Here is a 25535-nt window from a genome sequence, read left to right on the forward strand (position 1 = left end):
AATATAATATAATATGTTATATATCATATAATATAAATCATATATACGTAATATAAATTAATTAATTGTATATAATTACTTCGATACAATTAATTAATACAATTATTTATTAAATTATTAAACATGCAGTTACACTTTATGCCCTGTACAAAATTCTGTACACAGTTTAGAGTACCTTAATTTACTTTTTAATAGTTTTTTCTTTGAATATAAACAGAGTTTTTTTTCATGTCACTGGCATCAATTATTATTGTACACCATATTGTAATAATTTGCAGTCTATGATTATGAGGATTAGTTGATTGAGGCGAGCTAATGGTACCTGCTTCAAAGCTAGGGTTAGAATTTCTGAAGAGAGTTGGGTTAGCCTTCACTATATATGTGGTTTGGTACTGTTTATGGATGATCGGTGTTGGATGCTGGTGATTTGTGAAGTGTACGTAAGTGTTAATTCTATATTAACTGCATTGCTACAGCTTCGAGAATTCGCGTTTTAATGTTCTGTAGTAGTCTATGTGATTAAAATTTCTTAGTAGGTTGTTGAGTACTGTGAGTATCAGATGTGATCTCACAAATGAACTGTATGATTTATTGAAGGGGTATAGGAATGTAAAGAGTTGTTGAAGGTCGTGTTATGTGGTATATGTCTCTGTTGTTACGACATGTGTTGTAGAAGTAATTTCTTGGGACATTATGCAGTTTCAGAGTTTCAGTGCTCAGGATTCTGGGTATCACCATAAGCGGTTCTGGTATTGGATGTTTTTTATTAGGTCTCCAAATCACTCTTGACACAATTTTCCTATGTAATGTTTCTAATTTTGTAAGGAGGCTAGTAGTAGGGGATGCACTCTGAACTAGATCAGGATCAAGATAAGATAAAAATCGTGTCGTGATTGGTTGTTCATATGATGACAACATTGTATGTGTGTGAATTCATGAGTTTGGAATGTTTGGAATTTCCCTAGGGCAGATGTGTAAGTGACGTTAGGTCTTGTGTTTTGGTTCACGTATGGAATTGTGGGTATTGGTTGGAGTTAAGGCCTCGTGTCGTGATTCTTGGGGCAGTTTAAACCAAATAAGGGTAGGGTGAATGGGGGAAGAGACATCTATGTGTGTTGTTATCAGATGAAGAAAAGTGATGTCATTTGTTAGTTGTAAATAAGTGACGTTATTGTTTTGAATGGAAAAGGAAGATATATTAGTGGATAAGGATTCGTGTTTTGATTGGTGGGACACTATGAACAAATTAGGGGTAGATGAATACTGGAAGTGACATCAGTGTCATGGATGTGTGTGTGTGTGTGTGTTATGAGATGTAGATATGTAAGTTGTTTGCATATGCCATTATGGGTGATGCATAGTGATAAGATAGAGTTTGGAATGTCTGGAATTTCGCTGGAGTCCGCGTCTGTCAGTGACATCACGTGGTGTGTTTGGTTCGTGTGAGCATTGTGGGTTGGGTTTCGAGATAAGGAATCGTACGTTGTGTGTTTGGAAATTTCTGGGGAACATATGTCTCTGTAACATCACAATGTTGTTGTTTGGCTATGGAATTTTGGGTGATATTTAGAAATAAGATATCTTGGCATTTCCCAGGGTGACAAACATCTGTCGTTGTCATCAAGTTTTGTGATTGGTTGTCTATAGATGGCAGTAATAATTTTCCAATATAGTTTGGGGTATTTCTTTCTTGTTAAACACTATGAGAATTCTTAGAGTAGAGTCGAGATGGGAGCAGCGTTTAGACCTTTACTAAATAATTAATTTTATGCTGGTGTCCCCATCACACACACACACACTTTTTTTTCGTAACTGATCCATATTTTATTCTATTTTCATATTCTAATTTTAATTCATATTTTATTCATAAATCATCCGAATAGTTTGATTTGCCTAAGATTTGAGATCATAAAGTTCAATAAATAAATAAATTGGAATTTACAAATATCACCGATGTCTGTGGTGTTTTTCTTGTCATAACATTTCTCTGATGAGACGTGCGATTGGCTGATATTGATACTGCTTCCCATATTAGTATGAAATTTCACAGGTCATTAACAAAAATAACAGCAGTATAAATACAAACAGATTACGTTTTCGTGATGGTTCTTGATTTTCATCTTCAAAGAAAAAAATTTATTGTTATAATGGAAAAGTTAACAGATTACTATAATCCTAATATAGTAATTAGTTTTGAAAAGTTGATTAGCAACACAGCCTACTTATGAGAGAGACATAAATCCATTAGAAGAAAGTTTAAACGCAATCAAATCAACGTCGCGACAGTTTTACACAGTTTTCAATGTGATTTGTCAGATATGTCATCCCATGCAAAACAGAATAGGGGTGTGTGTTTCCTTCTTTTATGCATTGATTGTTTTTCCCGATTTGCGTGGGTTCGAACACTGAAGAAGAAATCAGCAGACGATGTTGTTAATGCTTTCGAGTCTATTTTTAAAGAGGAAGTGCCATGTGCCATGTTACATAAACACAGATCAAGGAAAAGAGTTTTGCAACAAGAAAATTCGTGCACATTGATTAAGAACCATTCATTTCTAAAGAACGTTCATTTCTAAACGACCAGGAGCGAAATGAAAGCATTCAATGCAGAAATATTTATAAGAACACTGAAAACAAAGATCTACAAATGGATGACGTATAATAAATGTCAGAGTTATACGAAAGTTTTGCCGACCCTTGAACATACTTCTAACCTCACACCACACCGCGCTATTGGTATGGCTCCTTCGGATGTTAACCTTCACAACGAGGATCGTGTTTGGAAATATTTGTACTGATCCCAAGTGGAGGCTACCAAACCAAAATTTAACGTAGATGATAGCGTAGTTTTAAGTGATGGTACCCACGAATTCAGAAAAGGGTTTTAGGGTAGCTAGACACGAGAATTGTTCAGTATTGGTCAGTTTATTAATAGAACCCAGTAGTATATAGAGTTCGTGGTCGGGATGGAGAGATAGTGGAAGGAACTTTCTATTACCTTCAACTGCAAAAGGCTGATATACCCAATGCACTTCCTGAAGACGTGTATCTAATCGCACAAGCAGTTAAACATGCAGAAAGGAAAGCTTCAGTATTTTGTTGAGTGGCTCGGTTATCCCTCATCGTATAATTCTTGAGTTCGTAGCGAAGATGTTTTACTTAACCTTTCCCAGTAACGCCAGTATGAAAATGTTTCCTACTAACACGCAAACGAAATTTCAAGTGGAATTACCACACGAGATCAGACTTAAAGGTAAATGGGAAGTTGCTCTTGCGGAAATTCAACTTCCAGGAGAATTTAATAACATCAATTCCGGTTACGATGAGTTTCATATGATACTTGGATTTGGTGGAGGAGTCCACACTATCGACAACAACAACATCACAGGAAGTAAAGTTTTCGAAAAGTCTAAAGAAGGATTTTACAAAGTGTTAAAGATTCCCCATAGCAGTTACAATGCACCCTCTGTACTTCTTTAAGCAGTATTTGATGTGAGTTCTGTGTTTACTGGAAAAAAGAACCGGAACAACACCATTTCTCTGACAGTCCCAAAAGATTATAACCTTTTGTTGCCCAAGGAGACCCCGGGGTTCGGAATTCTACTGGAGTTTAATCAGATTGGTGTTAAACTAAAAGGCACATCACTGGGAAATATCCAGTTGATATAAAGAGGGATGTAGACGTATATTTTGTTTATTCTAATTTAATCCAAGAACAGATAGTTGGCGATACATGTGCACCATTGATACGAGTTGTTCAGTGTAGCACCAATGTTCCTTTGTTTTTGCTCACCCTGATTATTATCCGTTATGAAAACAAACATTTCAGTCAATTAGCATTGAAATTCGTTCTGATGGAGGAGAGTTGTTCCACTTTCGTGGCGGCAAGACAATAGTTAAATTACAGTTCCGACAAGTGAAGGATGACTGATTATCTCAGATATTACACACTGCAGGCAGGTAGGGCTAAAATGTTTACGGGGCCCGAATACAGCGTAGATAAGGTAGCATTTTCAGAATTGCCTTCTCCTTTCTAAGTCCACTTTTAAAACCTCCAGCTTACTTTGTCGGTCGTCAAACCTTAAAAGCCGGTCAACATATGATAGGAGATGTATTGGAAGGGGTACCTGTACGCCGAGCCTTTATAAAGAGAGAATTAGAAGCTGGTAAAACCACTGCTGAAAAAGCTCAGAGCCGATTACTTCAGAGAGGTCAAGGAAGCAAAAAGAAAAAAACGAATACTAAAAAGCGCAAGCCAGATGACATCTTTTGCTGAGGATATGATGTCAGAGTTAGATAGATGGTAAACCTATCGAAGATTCTTTAGTTGGTGTCGGAAACAATTTTTTCCATTCCCTGTTAAGTCGATTTTTTTTCTCCATGATAAACTATTGAATGTGCATCAGACCCGTATCCTTATAGGGCTTGTATTGAAAACCTACTAAATTATGACAGAGATGCTAAAACAAAACCTTCAACTGAAAAATGAACTATTTGTTAAAGATGATGTTGCTAATCTTAGTGATCTGCTTACGAAAAGTGAATGTGGGATGCGTATACGACAAGCTCGAATTAACTAATCGAAAAATGTCGAGATGCTTGGGCGAATACACGCTGACATCATGCATCAAGACCGGTACTTAATCAACAACATTTCTGTTCATGTTCCTTTTGTTCGCAGATCTCCCGAATTTTGTTTACCGACTGCAAATGCTGATTCTAAGGCTAAAGTGAAAATTGAAGAGGCTACAGTTTTTGTCTGCAAAGTCAAAATAAACCAAAGATTCAACCGGCTCACATGTCTATGATAGACAAGTCAAACATGGTATATCCCATCAATCGTGTGCGAGTGTCTTATTTTTCGATTCCCAAGGGTATATCAGATGCCACACGAGACATTCTGTATCTTGGTGAAATACCATCTAGATTAATTATTGGGCTGGTGGCTAGTGATGGACGTAATGGTACTTTCAACAGAAATCCATTTAATTTTCATCATTTCAATCTGAATTTTCTTGTGTTGATAGCTGACGGTATTCAGTATCCCTCGCAACCTTTGACTCCGAACTTCAAAGAAAGGCATTACAGCAGATGTTACATGTCACTGTTCACATCACTAGGTAAATAGAACAGAGACTGTGGTAATGACATTTCTTATGAGGTATACGTAAAGGGAAACGTTCTCTATGGATTTGACTTATCGCGAGATCAAAATGCCGTTGTCCGCCCCCCATGTCAGTCTGTTAAGAAGAGGAGGTGTGTCACTCGAAGATAGATTTGCTCAACCTCTTTCTGAAAACATCACAGTGGTTCTTTATGCAGAATTTGAGTGTACGTTATCCGTAACAAAGGATCGTTCTGTGTTACGGACTGTGCACACTGAACAATTAATAAGCATACTAGAGTTAGAACCCACCACAAGAAAAGTGGGTTTAGGAGTTTGTGCTTGTGATGAATTGCCAAAACATCCTATCAGACAGACAACAATAGTCGATATTCGTCGTGAACCCAGATCCGACTTGGTAGCCAGGACAACATTGGCAAGCTCTCTATATCAAAGACAAATATGGTGATTTTTTTCGATAGCTTCGGTCTTCCACCCGAAAGCGATATTGTTAACTGTCTGAATAGTAACACTAATAAATGGCATTATAATAGTGTACCTGTAGAAGCTAAAGAATCTGTCGCATGTGGTTTGCATTGTGTATATTTTTTAATATTGAGATGTCGTGGTCTTTCTATGCAAAATATTATTAGCAAATGTTATACTAATGATTTGTGGTTAAATGATATTGCAGTCACTTATTCTGTAACAGATCATTTACTAAAAATAAAAAAATAATTTAGAAAAAAATCTTTTCACTTACCATTTTTTCCACGCCACTTTCTTATTCCCATGGAGCTTTCGGGGCGATAAAAACACGAAATTGGTACTGGTTCTTCGAACTTTTGGGTGTGGAGTGGACTGGAAGCATTTTCCTCACTGGAACTGGCTGATGTTGATGTTTGTTGGGAAAGGGTCTAGTTATTTGGTTTTTTCAGTGTAGATACTGGATGTGACAGTCTATGTTCCTGTTGCTCTCCATCTGTGTGAGAAAATTGCTTTTACAATCCTAAATACGTCTGTAAAGTACTTAAATATGCTTTTACTTTTTCAACCGGATGCTTATTTCTCATTTTTAAAATAGCACTCATTTCATCATCTAGCGTGTACAGCTCCTCTGGTAATTGGAGGAGGGTGACGTTTTTAACATATCATTCATTTTCTAATAAGTGAACTCAATAATGGAACAATGATACTGCCTACTAATGGGAACAGTGCTCCCCCATGCTGCAAAACCAGTTTTCGTGTAGTAATGAAGGGAAGCGATTTGTTGCTTAGTGCTCTTATAATTTTTTCCCCTTTGTAGACATGACTTCCGGTGGTTTTTTAGTAGAATATCACCAGATCTAACATTTTTGCAAATTTCACAGAACGTCGTGATTTTGCTGGAGGTGCAGTGTTTGAAAACATCATTTGCTTGTTTGGGAGAGGAATGAGATAAGTACTTGATGAGGTATTCATATCATTTGATGTATTCATATATCATATCATTCATATCAGCCATTCAGGAATAAACACTGTGTTAGGTTCTTCTCCTGGCAAGATCGGCGACCGTAAGGGTAAAATATCAGGTGTTTCCTGTCTAAAGTCTAGAAATAAATATGAGTGGGGTTCCCGTGTTGCATCTTAATAAATCTGAACTAACACATTCGTTTGTCCTGGAAATATTTTGGAAGTTAAAGGAGAAAATTGTAAAGAGTCTCGGGGATTTATAAATGCAATAACATAACGCTATTGAGAGAAATTTTCCAAAAAATGTGTTCCTTTACAGACTAAATTTTGTGTCAGTAGAATGACGCTGAGGTTACGGCGATGTGAACCTTTTATGAAAACATCAGTTATTTCGGTGCTGTCCTTAACCTGGTGAACCAAATCATCGATTATGAGTAAATTTCTCACATTGGAATCAAATCCAGGTAACTTCAAACCATTCACGAATTCTATGTTGGTAAAGGTTTTAAATATATCCTAATTTTCACTGTAACAGTAAACGATTCGCTCCAGTGGTGGTTTCATTAGTTGTATACAATGTTCTATGAGAGACAACACGAAAGTTATTTTTCCTGACTGAGTAGCTCTAGAAATAATACAAGTAAATGAATGAATAAACATAGCGAAAATTATAACCTAATCAGACTGTGGTTATATAATCAGAGATAATGTAAAAGCAGATACATACTTATTTTTAATATCAAAATTCTCCCCATCAAGATTTTTTTTTTAACAGTCAACATATAATAATGACAAGATGATTTTTTTCTTTTTAAATTCTAAGAAAAAAAATAAGCTATTGTGGAATAATAGTAACAATAACAGCGATGTGAAAACTGCATAAGAGAAATCTGATACTTCAAATTATCGTGTTGGGAAACAATCATGGATTTTTACCTAACAGGTAGAATGTTGTTTAGTTTTCAGTCCCATAGATGACATCTTTTGCTTATGGGGTATGCGAGTGTAAGGAATTATCCTTTAAAATACCAATAGGGAAAAGTGCATGTTTCTGTTGACACAATGCGCTTCGCAAAAATATATCCAAATCTTTTGTTACGGAGTCCTTTTGAGTTGACAGCACCATTTGTCTCTATGGACAGAAAAAAAAAACACCTAAAGGAATTTGGATGTTTTGTGGCTCATCCCTTACTGCTGCTATCATAGATTTCAGATTAATATCAGTGGCTTCAAGAGAATTTAAAGTAATGACTTTTTGGTCACAATCTTACCCTCCTGCATTCTGTAGGAATAAGATTTGTGGCCTGTGGTAACAAACTCACCATCGAGTTCGTCGCATAGCTCCCTAAGATAATGACCACTGTATGGTGAGTAATCACCCAATTTTTCACTTAGAATGACAGAATCGGTATCTGTATACAAAAGCCATCTTTGCAAAGGTTCCATAACCTCATATAACTCTATCGTACCGTAGGCAGCTACAAATGAAGAGATGACAACATTCCCCTTCTAATTTTCAGGCTCAATGCCTTCAGTAGGAGAGTAGGCATACATCATCTGCTCTTCAGAAACTAGCCTGGCATCTTGGATAATTTTACTGTTATCTAAAAATAGTTCTACAAGGTCTCCATTAGAGGAAATTACGTGAGTCTGAGTTCTCAACATTCACATACCAAGCCTTCCCCACAGGGAATTCAAACAAATCTTAGCAAGTGAACATTTACCTGGGTTTTTACTAATGTGTTCACTATTTAGCATAATACCTTCCCTTAGCAAAGACTCATCTGGATAAGACTGTCGGTTTTTACCTTCAGGCCATCGAGATGCTTCCTGTTTCAGCATCAGAAAGGTATCAATATAGTGAGCAAAGAAGTTTTCTTCACCTTCCAATTTTTTAGAAAAATGCCACACCTCATAAAATTCTATAATTGTTTTACCACGAGCACATGCTAAATCTAATTCTGGAGTGCACCGAAAACCTGTAAATGATCTGTCCATATGATAGCATAATGGGGCCATTTCGGAAGTACACATCCCACACAGGGGGAAGATTAATTTTTTGTTCACTGTGATGGGCAGCACCAGTAAAAAGAGTTCAGCAAGTACTTCCACTTTTGCATAGGAAATACCAAAGTATACCTCAGGAGAATAGTCGAAATTATCAAGAATTACTTGAGATGCCACATAGGAAATACCTGGTATTAAACTACCCATGGATAAAAGCTATTGAAGTCCAAATAGTGAATAACTTTCCCTTCTGACTATGTTTTGTGATACGTTTGGTAGCAGTCGATTTTGACACCATGCAGAGCACTATGAAATCAAATGAGATCTGGAATTTTAAGAGCCACAATAAAGTTTTTTATGGCTGTTTTCCCAAATTGCTGTATAAAATTGACATTCCCAAAGTGAGATCACATCCAATCCTTTGCTCAAAAATTTTTTTTAGAACCTTTGTTTCCTCAAAAAGGGAAATCATGTCTGAATTTCTGTATGGTTGGTAAATATTAATCTGAAATATTTCTGACATCCATAGTGGAAACAGCCATAGAATTCATTTAAAAAGTTTCCATATTTTCCCATCAACAAAAGAAAGTCCATTGCAGACTTCGCCCTGCAGAATATGTGTGTGGTATGGTTATGTTGTTTTGTTGTTCTTGCTATTTGAGCTAACTCAAAGCCTTCTGACTTTGCACATTTGCTCCTATGTAACCCCGAGCAGGAAATATGGTCAAAATGTTAAGTTTTAAAAAGTTCTGGAGAAATACTCTCAAGCATACTCTTGTAATTGTAATGCCATGAAGAAAGGGATCAATCTAAGTGAGCTGCATGAAGAGAGAGCAAAATGTATTGCAACTGTCATGCAAAACGCGCGTGTCATCTTTCATGTAAGCCAAAAGTTCCGTTTTCAGAGAGTATTCAGGGTCTAGTCGATTTTCTTTTGTTCATAAATTCTGGCTGGAAATATGATTTCTCGGGATAACTCCACGATAATCCTCAGAATCGGATGTGTGAAACTTATGAGGAAATAAACATTTACGAACTTTTGGGAGATCAAACATGGCTGGTAGCATCCTTAGAGGGACATTAATGTACGAAAAACTGTGAAGAAATCTAATGTTCAATGGGTGATTGTAGATAACAAGTATCTTTAATCTGTCAAACACTACACAGGGTTGGAAATTTTTAACAAAAAGATATTCCAAAATAAAATACCCATCAAAACCACAAAAATTGTGTGCAATCACATGGACATTTTGGTATTTTGGATTGCGAGTCTGAAGGATCCTACCATCTTGTCCCCTTTTCATAATATTCTTGTCAGAAAACAACTCGTCTAGAAACTGACCCATGCAGTTTTCTCCCCAGAACTCATGCTCCTGACTACCAAAATCAGCTATACATAATACTGGAATATGACAATGATTTTTCGCTATAGTTTCTGTGTCAAAAAATATCGTAGAAACCTGCTTATTGGAGACCTCCGATTTTTGCACAAAACACATCTGTTTTGGGTGTACTAACTTGCAGTGGCGGCAGTAATTTTCAGGTGGAAAGAAGTGGCTTTTATCTGTAGAGAATGTAACCAAACACTCTCTTCAATGATGGAGTTTTGAAGAAATACTATTTTGTATGTGCAAATTCAGACAATAGTTTCCATGGAAAAATCTATTGCATGACTCACACAAAAGAAGGTTCTACATACTATGATTGGCGTTTGTGTAACAATTGGTGCATATGTTTGTATATGTATGCATTTGGAATTTGGTAGAGTTGGTGAATGTTTTTCAAACAACTGGGGCAATAATGGGCATCCCCAAACAGAGCTGGGACACTCTGCACAAAATCTTAATGAGAATTACTGTACAAAAGACAGATTTCTTTATTTGCATTTGGTTCCCAAAACACTACAGAAAAATTAGCAATGCAGAAAAAATTACTATTTGGTATTCCAGAGTCAAATGCTTTTGAAAAAGACCTGCCTCTTGAATACCACAAGAAATGAGCAGAACTCGTACAATTTTGTGGAGAGTTCAAGCCCTCTTTTTTGTAACATTTTCTGATCATGCCACACTGGTCTGTATGTTAGGGCATCATCTGTGGGTGGCAGAAGCACCCGGAACAATAGCTTAGGACATGCAAAGATTGTCTTTGTTAGAAATTTCCACAACAGCTTGCTTTTTTTTTCAGATAGTCATCCAGGCTAAGCAGCGTTCTTCTTTTTACATTGGTTCTTCCACCACAATTCTTATTTATATTGATAAGTACGACATCGATAACAAGATCATTCACCAAAACAAACTTACATTTTGATTGGGCGACAGCATAAAATGCATCAACTATCCTTTGGAGAGTTAATTCAGAAAACACATGAAAGGCAAGTTAATATTGCTTTCTAAACTGGATGCACTAAAGCCCAACTGAATGTGAGAAAAAGTTCCTAAATTCGATAAACGCAGAATAATCTCATTAAACATATTTCGAAACATTTTACAAAACGATTCTGGTGGGAGGAGTTTAAGGTTACAAAATCTGATTTGGTACCCAATTTAACGAGTTTGATATTTGATGGAGAAGCATGACTGGACCATCAAAGCAGTATAAAAATCCTCATAGCATGAGGGATCAATAGTAGAAGTAGAGAATTAAGTTTCACATCCAGAAACTGAATGTAAATTATGTAAATTTTGGTGGGTCATGACTCCTCCCAGCCACTCCAGCGAGTGTTAACTGAGCATTAACACCTTGTCCTGTGCTTTGTTCATTTTCTCTTGCATTTTCTCCTGTCAAATCAACCTTTACATAAATGGATAAATGATTAGAAACATTCTCATCATCATAAACAAAATGAATTACAGATGATCACTATAAAAAAATAATAATAAGTTACTTTCTAGATTTGAGAAATCTTTTTAAGAAAATAATTAAATAAATAAATATTATTCATCATAAGGTGATTTTGCAATTTCAACACTATGCGATCGTTTCTATAGCACAATATTACTAAACATCCATCCTCAAAATCTTTTCCGAATCAACTAACAAGCAAAAAATATGACTTATGGGTTTTCACTTAACACAAAACATTTGAAAATATTTTCATCAACATGTTTCTTTTTTTCATTGCTAAACCACCGTATAACATTACATTAGTAATTCTCACAAAAATTCAGTAATGTACTCTTTAATGTATGTAACCTATAATTAATTTTATGAAAAAAACTATTCAGTATTAGAATTTGAATCTCTGTTACCAAAAACATATGAACCATGGTGATTTGAAATTAGAAATAAAATCTCAAATTACTTTCTAGATAACAGATATCTCTTTTAGAAATAAATTAATGTTACTCGGCATAACGTAATTTTACAACTTGAACACTATGCGATCCTTTCTCTAATACAATTTTACTAAACATCCACCCTCAGTGTATTTCCTCAATCACCTAACAAGCAATATATATATATATATATATAATGACTTATGGGGTTCACTTAATGCAAAAAAATTTGGAAATATTTTCGTTAATATGTTTCTTTTTTTTTCTGTTTCCAAACCACATAATAGCATTACATTAGTAACTTTGACAAAATTTGCTAATGTAAACTCTCTAATGTATGTACCCTATAATTAAGTTTATAAAATAACTATTCAGTATTAGAATGTGAATCTCAGTTACCAAAAATATATGAACATTGGTCATTTGAAATTACAAATAAATCTCAAATTACTTTGTAGATTTCAGATATCTCTTTTAGAAATAAGTAAATGTTACTCATCATAAGGTGATTCTACAAATTTGACACTATGCGATCCTTTCTCTAACTCAATTTTACTAAACATTAGCCCTCCAAATCTTTCCCCAGTCACATTACCAAACAAAAAATCTAATGGTTTATGGGTTTTCACTTAACACAAACCCTTTGGAAATATTTTCATGAATATGTTTCTTTTTTCTGTTGCCAAATCACCTTATAACCTTACATTAGTAACTTTGACAAATATTCGCTAATGTAGTCTCTAATGTATGTAACCTATGATTAATTTTCTGAAAAACTGTTTGGTATTAGAAATTGAATTACTGTTACCAAAACATATGAACATTGATCATTTGAAATTACAAATAAAAATATCAACTGATGTTAATACAAACAACAACGACCATTGTTATGTTAAGCTACACTAAGAAACTATAACTAACTTATTCTCCAGAATGGCTCATCTTAGAAATAACTTCTGAATACAAAAATATATATTCCCAAATTTCCCAAAATATTAGAAACAATCACAATAACGAATCTCTGAAACCATAACAGTGTATTTATACAGAATCATTACCAATGGAAAACCAATAACGAGAATATCTGAGATCCGATAACCATAGTTCTCACCATTCAAGTGATATCAAATTCCAAACCTTGCTAGTTAAGCTAATGTAAACAAAATCAATCTACTCGAAAACAAGAACTGATAATAACCTCTTTAGTATGCATTTGTCATTTGAAGTGACTATGTCATCACAAGCAGCCACCACTAAAACTGGAAATGTGAGATAACACTGTAGTTTAAGGTTGTAAATGATTGGATGTTTGTAAAAGAAATTTAGATAATGTATAATAACAGAGCTAATATTAATGGAAATTAATAATACTAATAATAAAACTATTTATTTATTTATTCTGTCAAAAGAAGCGACATAATAACAATGAAGAAAAATAAATGAAAAACTCCAGTGGGGGAATTATCAGCACAAAATCAGCTTTAAAGTAAAAATGTAACCCTTAATTATAATACAGTAACAATTCCCACATTCACAAATGACACACCTTTTGCAGAAGAGTGTCAGAAGATACTCTTCTGCAAAACTACTTCTGATTTCTCAGTTAGCAATGAACCCTTTGTACAAGACCGCAATATAGGATGTAATTAATTATTTAGAAATTGACTAAGCTAAAATTTCCCATAACCAGAAAAGGAACGAAATACCTACATGGGAAATTCATCTATTCCATACGCTAAACATCACCAAATGATGTCAATAACAGATGGGTGTAACCCTGGGAATTATAAGGATTACATATGTCTAGAAATGGAGCTTTAAGGAACAAAAGTTAAAAAGTTTCCTTTGCATGTCAAAATCAAGAACCATTGAAAAACGTTAACGGCCTGGTTTATATTAGTGCTGCTAATATTAGCAAGCTGTGAAGATTAGATTGTCGTGTGGAAACCATTATCAAATAGTGAAGTAAGACCATATATATATATATATAATGTATATATGTTAAACACTAAGAATTCTCATAGTGTTTAACAGGAAAGAAATACCCAAACTATATTGGAAAATTAGTACTGCCATCTATAGACAACCAAACAGAAAACTTGATGATAACGATGGATGTTTGTCACCCTGGGAAATCCCAAGATATCTTATCTCTGAATATCGACCACAATTCCATAGCCAAACCAAAACACCATGTGACGTCACAGAGAAATATGTTCTCCAGAAATTTCCAAACACATAACGTCACGATTCCTCAGCTTGAAACACACCCACAATTTCTATGTGAACCAAATACACCATGTGATGTCCCTGACAGAAGTGACCACCAGTGAAATTTTAAACATTCCAAACTCTATCTTATCACTATCCATCACAAATAATGGAATATGCAAACAATTTATATATCTGCATCTCATAACACACACATCCACACTGGCCTCACTAACCTCATTCACCTACCCCTATTTTGTTCATAGTATCCCACCAATCACAACACGAATCCTTATCCACTGATATATCTTCCTTTTCCATTCAAAACAATAACGTCACATATTTACAATTAACAAATGACGTCACTTATCTTCATCTGATAAGAACACATAGATGACACTTCCCCCATTTCACCCTACCCCTATTTGGTTTAAAATGCCCCACCAATCACGATATGAGGCCTTAACTCCAACCATCACCCGCAATTCCATACGTGAACCAAGACACAAGACCTGATATCACCAACACATCTGTCCCCAGGGAAATTACAAACATTCCAAACTCAAGACGTCACACATAATTACGTCATCATCTGAATAGCCAATCGCGTCACAATTCTTATCTTATCTTGATTTTGATCTGATTCAGAGAGCACCCTGTACTACAGAGGCTGTGAAATACCGTGGAGTTTTTTTTAATGTTGCGGTGCTTAGAATGTAGGCATTCTATATGTGTTTTGCCACTTATGGTGGCAATCTATGTAAAGAACAAGGTAATTTTCGTGTGTTTTCGGTTTGATTCTGGGACATTGGTAGGAATTTTTGTTGTCAATGCAGACGTATGTTGATCAATGTAGCGATAGTCATGCGGGGAGCATGATTATGGATTATGTAAAATTACCATCTGCGTTTTAGTGCCGTTGATTACAAATGAGTTTCAGTGAAAGTACTTTGATTTCGTTAGGTCTTGTTGTGCTTTGGAGAACGTCGTGTTTATGTCTGTGTGGACTGCTAACAGTGCATTTTAATCTGCGTACTGATATATTTGTCTTCGTGTGGCCAAGTTATGAACATTAATAATAAGGTTAATAATAATAATATTAATAATAATAATATTAATAATAGCTATTATTATTATTCATAATATTAATAATAATAATAGCTACAGCTTTGTGGCATGGGGAATTGTCTTCTTGATAGTAAGAGTAGACTGTTTCATACAAATTCCACAGTGTAGGCATCGCCTGATTTTCCAGGATATCAAAATACTGAACTGCCTTCCTGAAACAGTGGAAAACCTCCAGTGGTCTCACTCCAAACAAGGAGAATGCTCCCACATCATTATTTCTCTACCACCACCAAACTTCGCTGTGGGTAAAACACACACTGGTAATACAGGTTCACTAGGCTACCTCCACACTAACACACTGCCATCAGACTGGAAACAAGTGAACCTTGTTTCATCGCTCCAGAGTAGCTTTTTCAAATAGCTAAGAAGACCGTGTTAACCAGGGGAAATTAGCGTGTCCTGTTAACACGCTCTTTGCACCAGGCCTGACAAGCCACCTTGTTCGAGGTGTGATGTCTTTCAGTGAGAAAACAAATAAATGCAGTTCTTTTCGTAGAGTATTAGTTCACATCATGGTGGGACTGCCGTTGTTGAACTAATCACGTATGATCTGTGTCGATTACAGCTGGATTTTATGTGTCGCCCGTTTTAACAGGCATCTGCCCCTGTTAGTCATTTTTCGGTGGCCACTCTCGATGTGTATATATATATATATATAGAGAGAGAGAGAGAGAGAGGAAACCATGCTGCTTGACTGTCTACTGATTGAGCACTCATGTATCAGGTAAGAGAAATGTGCTAAATATCATTATTGATTATTAGTAACGATATCAGTTTCTTTTCTTTGACCATGACACCAAGCAGGTGGGCTATAATATACAATATCCTTGCAGTCTCTCATTTTATATTTTCTCATTTCTCCCAATAAACGTTTACTTTAAAATTCTATTGAAAGAGCAATTTTTTAATATGATGAGGAGGTGGAATGGGCTTGTTCTTATAATGATTTTTGGCTTATATAAAACTTGTTTTAGAAATAAGTCTGTTTCCAAAACACAGTTAACACGTTCGCTGCCACGCTACTTCGGCATGGTCTGTTCCCCTACGCCGAGCAATTTCACTTCTTCAAGGTCAGTACGATAATCTCGTTACCGGAGGTAAGCGTCCTACGAGTATATTCGTAGTTGGCTTGTACAGAGCATATACGGTCTATGAGAATACACAGTTTTGATGCTAGCCACACAAGCCAAGCATTTTCACTTCTTCAAGGTCACTACAATAATCTCGTTCCCGGCGGTAAGCGTCATACGAGTATACTCGTAGCTGGCTTGTGAAGCAGGTTTACCCACTACGAGTATACTCGTAGTTGGCAGCGAACGTAACAGAAAATGAATAAAATTTGATTCATTCATGGAAAGAAGAAAATACTCAGAATGACTATCAGATTCATTCTTTAAAACTACCTCAGATATGTTCTGAAGAATAACAAAAAATTAATGATTGCAGCGAATCAATAGTTGAATCAAAGATCATTTAATAAAAAAAGAAATGCTGAATGCTGGATGATGTTCACAACGCATCATAATTCTAGTTAGGTCAATATCCAGATGATGCTAAATGCCAACTTTTTCTGTTGATTTAAGTCAAAACGAGGACACGATGGAGGAGCTGTGATTGTGGACTAACTGCTTTTTGTTTTTGTTTTGTTAGTTTTGCAACTCAGTAATTACAATATTAACATATTAAAATCATTTACTCTTAGTTACTCCACAGTAATTTTAATCGGATCTATAAAACAATATTCTTTATTTTTCAGGAGAGTGAAGTTTGGAAGTATGGACTATAAATCCTTATTTTCAGTGATCCCGGTATTTTAACACTTTTCACTCTTCTCTTCTTCTTCTTCTGCAGCTTCTCCCACTGAAGTGGGGTCACTGTTGATAATCAGTCTCCTCCACACCTTCCTGTCTTGGGCTGTTACCACATCCAAGTTCTTCATCCTCAAGTCCTCTTCTACCAGCTCCCTCCATCTCTTCTTTGGCTGCCCACGCTTCCGCCTTCCTTGTGCATCCATCTGCATGACCCTTCTTCCCACATATCGTCCTCCCTCCTCATCACATGACCAAACCATCTCAACCTTGCTTCCTGTATTTTCGCTCCTAAGTTCGTAACTTTCACTGTTCCCCTGACATAGTTATTTCTCAGACGATCCTTTCTGGTCACACCGCACATCCACCTAAGCATTCTCATCTCTGATACTTCCATCCTGCTGATGTTACTTTTCCTAAGGGCCACAGTTTCTATAGCATATGTCATAGCTGGCCTCACTACTGTCCTATAGATTTTTCCTTTCAAATTGATCGGCACCCTCTTATCGCATAACACTCCAGCCATCCACCTCCAGTTCCTCCAGCCCACTTGTATCCTGCATCCCACTTCCTTCTCAGCTCCTCCATCTTCTTCCACTGTTGAACCTAAATATCTAAAGTCTTTCACCTTCCTGATAAAATTTCCTTCGAGCTCCATATCTGTCTCCTGTCTGCTGCCCACTGTGTAACACTTATACTCTGTCTTACTTCTGCTCAGTCTCATACCTCTCTTCCAATACATTTCTCCATCTATCCAGTTTAGTTCCCGCTTCTTCTCTTGAATCTGCACACAGCAAGCTTGCATCTGTATACAACATTGTCCAAGGCCCATCTTCTCTCACCTCCTCTGTTACCTTTTCCATCACAATATTAAACAGAAACGGACTTAATGCTGACCCTTGATGCAAGCCAACTGTTACTTGAAACTTTCTGTCTGTCCCAGACAGGTCCGAACACTTGTCTTTACATGTCTGCACATTTTCCACACCAACCTGACAAATTTCTCCAGAACCTTCTTCTCCCTGAGACCACTCCAGACTTCTTGCCTTGGCACTCTATCGTATGCTTTCTCCAGATCAATAAATGGCAGATGTAGCTCCCTTTGTTTCTCTCGATACTTTTCCATCATCTGCCGTAACCCAAAGATGGCATCCGTTGTTGATCTACAAGGCATGAAGCCAAATTGTTCTTTTGCAATCTCCACCTCCTTACTCAGTCTACCATCAAGAACCCTTTCTAGGATTTTCATTGTGTGGGACATCAACTTTATTCCTCTGTAATTTTTACAGTCTCGTGCATCCCCTATACCCTTGTAGATGGGGACAAGAGTACTCTCCTTCCATTCCTCGGGTATATTTTCCTGTTGGCAAACTTTCATGAACAGGTCCCACAGCAGGCCAATTCCCTCTTCCCCCAGTGTCTTGCATGCCTCCACTGGAATTCTGTCGGCCACACAGATTTTCAATTCCTCATCCTCTTCATGTCCTTCGTCACTTCCACTCTACTGATGTTCTGCACCATCCCCTCAGAAGGCTGCCAATCTTCTCTGTGAGTCCTTGCAAACCCTTTTCACTATATTATTTAATTAATCATCTAGTATTGTTTAGATTTCAATGCGCTGGTTCATTCCATGACCAATGCACTGCCAATAGAATAATTACAAAATCTGATTCCTACTCACATTTCTCAGTCATCCACTTTAATTGAACATGTCCTCAATAATAAATGACTCCAGAAAACGTTACACAACGGTTTTAAGTTGTTACTCTTTAATAGATTTAATGAGTAACAACTATTAATTATTATGAAGAGTGAAAGTAGAGAAAACGTTGAACTCTAATTACCTTAAATTTCTACTAGTAATTGGAGTTTAACGTTTTTCCAGTAAGTTCAGTGTTAGATATTACTTTGAATCCCTTTAACTCAAAACTTCGCATTTAGTTAAATTTGATGTGCCTAATAATCAAAATAAGAATCTTTATGCCAACGAAGTTTTTGAATAAAAAGTATCACAAAATAGTGCTTCACTTATACATGTGAGAACGTTAGAGGAAAAGTTGCACTGCACGTTCTAAAATCATTCGAGACTAAAACGTTTGGAAGTCTCATCTCATCTCATCTTCTTTTCCCCTATTTAACCATGCGGGATCGAGAATTTATTAATCATTGACCTCAAAAACCGTTCGCAGATAAGGTGGTCAGCCCTACACCCCGGTGAATCCTATGTCCATAGTGTTGATTATTCAAGGCCGATTTGCCTGCTTGGGGTGAAACAACCCTACTGTCCACGCCCAAGACCGCCTAACTTGGCTATGGCTGAGGAAGATCCTTCATCTGCTCACGTCACTGACGGGAATCGAGCCTAGGACACTCCTTCCCTAGGCATATGGTTGCGAAGCGCACAGCCACAGGGCTAACCGCGTTTGGAAGTCAAGTACAAAAAGTTGTATTTAGTTTCTTGGCTAATAATCAGATTTTTCTGTTGCTGGGAGGTTAGCACGTTTACGCTAATATTATAACTATCATTCCAAAAATTGGACAAAAAATAAAAAAATGACAGAAAGTCGACTTAAAATGAAAATCACGAAAAAATACTACTTAAAATAAAAGTAAATGAGTAAAAGAGTGTGCACGTCTCAACATCGCACTCAAAAAATGCTATAAAAAGAAAGAAGAGCAGTTTGTGAATAAATTTTATAAAACTCAGAAAACAATGTTAATTACAAAATTTTCTCAAACGTAAGGAACTAAATAGGCCTGTGTGTTAACAGAAGCAAGACACATTAACAAGAAATATTTCTGTTAACAGATATATTATATTATTTAACTGATTCAGAATTCTTAATTCATGACAATTGACCATTCAACTTCCATATGATTAGTTGATTTTAATAAGAAAAGCAAAATATGTTTTTCGTGTGATTTCAATTCAACTTCAATTGTATTGAAATCGCAATCCAAATTCACCATTGCTAGTCAGAAGAGGTATAATACTGTGCCATCTAGTTAATATGCTTCTCTGTCAATTTCTTTCTTTTTTTTTTTTTTTTTGCTAGATCGACCATCACACTCTCAGATGAAATGTCTTTGTAAAGGCATTTCGCATCTTAGATGGATTAAAAGCCAGGTATTTTCTAAAAAAAATATTTCATTTGAGCACGTAAATAGAATAGATGAGATTGTGAACTCGCATTCATGAGTGAAGACAGCAATACAGAAAGAACACAAGACAATCAGAGAAACGGAGGAGGTCAGGTGGACAGGGAAACTTTGTGTGAGAAGAGTGGATGATGGATTCAGGGCCCAAGGTATGTGAGTACAACAGACGAATGGAATGACTAGGGATCTGTGGGAAAAAACAGGTCTGAAGAGAGGAGTAAGATCCGTAATTACAGAGACAAGCGCTCAGGGGATGTGGAGGGATCAAATCAGAAGAGTTGAGTTGGGGAGGCTTGTTATAGAACTAGAAATAAGCTAGCATCTATGTTTACAAAATGTCAGAACTATTCGAAATAAAGGACATGAAATTGTAGCTTTAATATAGTAAATTCGCCCAAAAATTGTGGGAAATGCTGAGACTCTGTCAGATCAGGATGACATTCTGACAGGAACAGAGATGGATGGATATGATGTTTTAGCAAGAATAAGCAAGAGAAAAGGAGGGAATGCAGTGATGATTGCAGAGGAGTTATTTTCATCCTAAGGTAGAAATGAAAGTGGAGAACAGTAGTACTTGTTTTGAAGCAGTATGACGTGAGCTAGAGGTGAACAGAATGAAGTATGTAGTTGGTGTTCTTATAGATTGATAATGCGGAGAGCTAGCTCCTACTACATTCTAGATACTAAGAAAAGAGTGATCATCAAACGTGATTAATTATGCTATGTTAGACTGGAATGAAGAGATGCAAACTGGGAGCAAATCAAATTAATTTCTTGAGTTTTTGAGGAAAGACTACGTTAAGCATTACGTAGCAGATGTACACGAGGATCAAAGGTATTGAATTTGAATATCTCATCATAGACGTTTATTCTAAATGAGGTATTGAATATCCTTCCAGTTGGTTAGAGTGACCAAGAGTTGAATACTTGAACGGTGGCCAGTCACATGAGGATTTCTATGAGTGAAGGAAGGTGATTATGAGCAGCTCAGTAGAGAGAGCTTGCTTCTAAATTATGGAATGAAGAATTGGTAAGAAAGGAAGAATTAGAAGGAAAGAAGGAAGGAAGGAATGATAGATGCTGCTTGGAACCTGTTCAGCAAAGAATTTGGCAAAGTAAATGTCTGAATGCATTCCTAAGGGCAAGAGGTCGAATAAAATGTGTGTGAAATGGATGAATAAAGAGGTTAAACATACAATTTGGAAGAAGGTGGTAGGATGAGATGATTGGTGATGATAATCGTTTGCACTTGGATTATAAAGATATGGTAAAGCTAAAAGTGCGGTATGAATACTAGTTAGCTATAGGCCAAAACGAACCTTAGGAAGTTTTTCGAGACGGGGCTAGTGTAAGATAGATTGATTATAGAAAGAAGTTACTGGCAGGATAAAATGATATAGTGATAGAATGATAGAAGATATAGTAGACATGTTGAATGCGCAGCTCATAAAGGTATTTTATCCTCAAGAGAGTAACATCTTGCAAAACTGGAGAGCCACTGATGGTGAATAAGCAGAGGAATATGAGAATTGAGTAAACCTAATGTTTATAAAGTCATAGAACCTGATGGTATATGATGCGTGTCTTGAGAGAATATTCAAGGGGTTAATAAGAGCTTTCACGTACCTCCTTAACTTGAACACTGAATTTCTCAAGTTCCTATAGAGTGGACAGACGGCAAAATTGTTTTACTTCAAATACGCGAGATAAGAATAACGTTTCGAATTACAGATCTGTCTAATTGCCTGGAGTAGTGTTAAACTGTTAGAGAGGCTTTCCAGAACCAGGATTAAGATTTTAGTCAATACAACAACATTTCAATTGATGGACATCATGGGTTTACTAAACGAAGATCGTGTTTAAGTAATCTACTTACCGTAAGAAGTTTACAGGTGCATTTGATAAAGAAAAAACATACAAGGTGGTATACAGGGTGTTCGGGATAAATTTGACATATTTATAATTAATTATATTTTTCCGTAAGTTACATGTATTAACACACACTTCTCTTCATTTAAAAGTTTGGACCCTTCTTCATTCATATACAAGATGTCAGAAAGGATGGATAGCTGGAACCCACCTGAATCATGGAAGAGAATAACTTGTATCATGATGATTCGTGCCCGCCATCAAAATAAGGATATTACGACTGCTGCCCAATGCTCCCTGAATACAGTAAAAACAATCAGGCATGAACTAGAGACTTGCAATGGTGACTACGAGGATGTAGCAAGAAGAAAGATCCCTAGCAGACGATCTGATTGCGTTCGTACAGCAGAATTCCTCGCAAATCTGCAGGAACAGGTGTTGAAAAACCCTGGCATTGGAATTCGGGCTTTGTTCGTGGAGTTGCTAACTGTAGTCAAGCCCTGGATAACAAGGGTAGCCAATGGTAGGCCGTATGTATGGCAGCAGGATTCGGCCCCTTGCCACACCTCTGGGAAAAGTCAAAAATGGTTGTCTGAAAATTTCTACGACTTCACCAGTCCAAATGTTTGGCCTCCAAACTCCCCAGACCTTAACCCCATGGATTATTTTGTATGGGGCGCAGTTGAAAAAGACACCAATCGCACTTCCAGTAATACAAAAGCCCAGTTAATGGATAAAATTAAAACAGTTTTTGCGGCCCTTCCCAGGGAGACTGTAGCATCAGCTTGTTCGAGGTTCCGAAGCAGAATTGAAGCTGTGATCGATGCTAATGGTGGTTATTTTGAGTAAATCTTGTTGATAGTATTGTAATTAACTCTGCCTGTAATGTTTTTTTGTCAATTCATTAAATTTAATAGATACAAAGAAGATTTTCTTTTTCCTTACGAAACTGTCAAATTTATCCCGAACACCCTGTATTTAGATTTTGCAAAAGGTTTTGATAGATGACAACATACCAAGCTGGTAATTAAATGGGAACAGACGGGGTTGGGCAACAGTTTAGTGCAATGGATTGGATATTGGCCATGAAGGTATCACAAGTTGTGTATTGGGGAGCGATATCCCAGAGTAGGATGATCACCAGTTGTGTGCTTCGGGATTCTGTTTTGGATCCATTACTGTTAATATGCATGTCAATAATATATTAGGAAGATTTTGAATTGTGATTATGATCTACAGTTGATGTAAAGTTGGTAAAACGATGAGGGGTACAATGGATGTTATGGCCTTGCAAGAGGACCTGCATAGTCTTTCTGAAGAGGCATACGAATAGCTGAACCAGTTTTGTGGGGATATTACAGTAAATGAAAGAAATGTGGGGGGGGGATTAATGGCCTGAAAAGACGTGAAATATCGGGGACATTTTGAAAAAATTGTGAGGAGAGCACATTGCATTATGGGAATGATATAGGAAACAGTGAGTAGGACTAAAGATGTTATGATTCCCTTGTATAAGGCTTTGATGAAGATATGTTGGAATGAATTTAGACACGAATGTCTAAAGTGGCTTCTGTTGGATGGAGTGTAGATTATGAAGGTAAATTGAGAAAATGCAAATTTTATCGTTTGGTATGGAGAAGGACATGAGATTACATGATTAAGACATAAGTTTGTGAGCGTTAATACCGAAATAATGTGGATCGAATTTTTTATAGAATAGTTGGACACTAGGGAAGACAAGTTGCATTCCTTGCAAGCTATATTAGGAAGAAGTGAAGATTAGTTTTTAGCATGGAAAATTGTGGGTCGTGGAAATGCACTGCTTGGAAGTGTAATTATTGTCGAGAGAATGAAAGTTTCGCGACGAGTCATTAACTCCATGCAGGTGCACTAATACTACTACTACTACATATAATAATAATTAATGATACACAATAAGAAAGGTATTACTCAACATAAAAATCAATAAAGTATTATTTTATAGAAAAATATTTCTTAAAAATAAACCTATAAACCTGCAGTGATTCAAAATCAGTTAAATTCACTACATGCTCATCTCAGAAAAACACACTATGATTTTACCCAGCACTTCGATAATATTGATTTATGCATTATATCATTTCGGATGTCCTATTCCTAGAAGACGGTGAATGCCATTTGATTTGTTACATTGTCAGAAAAGGAAAAGAAGAATTCAAACACACAGATGTGGAACTTAATAGTTTTTCATTGCATACAAGATATAATGTTAGATGTTTCATTGAGCTGAGCTCTTGGTTATAAAACCACATAGTCACTGTAATAGAATAAAATATTCCATCTTCATTATGAAGAGATCGTTTTACACTTGATTCAATCCACAGATCCACAGAACATCCTCCGAAAATCTGAAATTACAGTCTATAATGGCACAGGCAAGCGGAATTTTTCTCCCAGAAACTACGGTTTTTCATCATGTAAACTCAAGAAAATCGACCCTAGAACCAACTTTACTTCAGACAGCAACATATTAGGTTAGGGTTAGGTAGAAAGAGATGGCAGCACTTGTTCGCTGGTCTCTTCATCGGTGACTGCCTATAATTAGTAATAGAAATGGGCCAGCTATCTGTGATTGGCTACTGGTGAAGAATGAAACTGGTGAGTGTTATTTTCCACTCAGTCTCCTAAAGCTAGAATGGGTTTATAGGCCTCGCCTTCTCCATATAATGGAATAAAAGGCGTTACCTTATTATTATTATTACTTCATTATTTAATTAATAAAATAAAATTTAAAGTTGGGTGTACAGAAGTGTGGGAAAAAATGATAGAAACTTAGATTTTAATTAATATTAAGGAAAGAATTGATACTTGAAATGTAAAGGATGTTACAATATATTATATTCAATAAATCCTGTGTAGCCCGTTGAACTGACGTTTACATCCATAGAGCTAGGCCACTCAAAGTAAGTAATTGTCAGTCGAATCTATTCGCTGCCTGGAGAAAATCTTTTTAATCCTTTCTTTTACCTGTTCCTGAGTTAGTGGATTTCCGGCAGGAGTAAATGGCTCATTTGTTTTAGGAAATTAGGACTTCTCGTCCCGTAGACTCCAGTAAATCGATTAGAATATATATCATTTCATACAATAATATATTGCATTAGGGTAAGGGACCACGAAATCGGAACCCATGTGGGCCTTCCTCACCATATACCGCTTAAAATCCCAATCCGTGTTAACATGTTGCAAGCTACAAACCCCAGAATAATCTTGGCCCAGCTAGCCCTGATTGATAACTGTGGAGATTAACTGTCTTCCCCCCCCCTCTCTAAGTACAAAAGTGAGATAGGGCTAATTCCCCTTCCATTACCTATTAAAGGCATTAGTGTTTTTTTTTTTAATATGCATTATCCCAGACCGCTCTGATTTACGCTTGAACGTTCTTGTGTGCAACTACAGTGCTACCTGCTGCATTCCACGTCGAACCCCCTGAAAAAACACAAGCACGAAGGTCGATAAATAACACGAAACATAAGGACACTATGT

This window comes from Typopeltis vanoorti, chromosome 14 (genome assembly GCF_054136105.1).
Source record: "Typopeltis vanoorti isolate ZY-2024b chromosome 14, IOZ_Tvanoo_1.0, whole genome shotgun sequence".
NCBI lineage: Eukaryota > Metazoa > Arthropoda > Arachnida > Uropygi > Thelyphonidae > Typopeltis > Typopeltis vanoorti.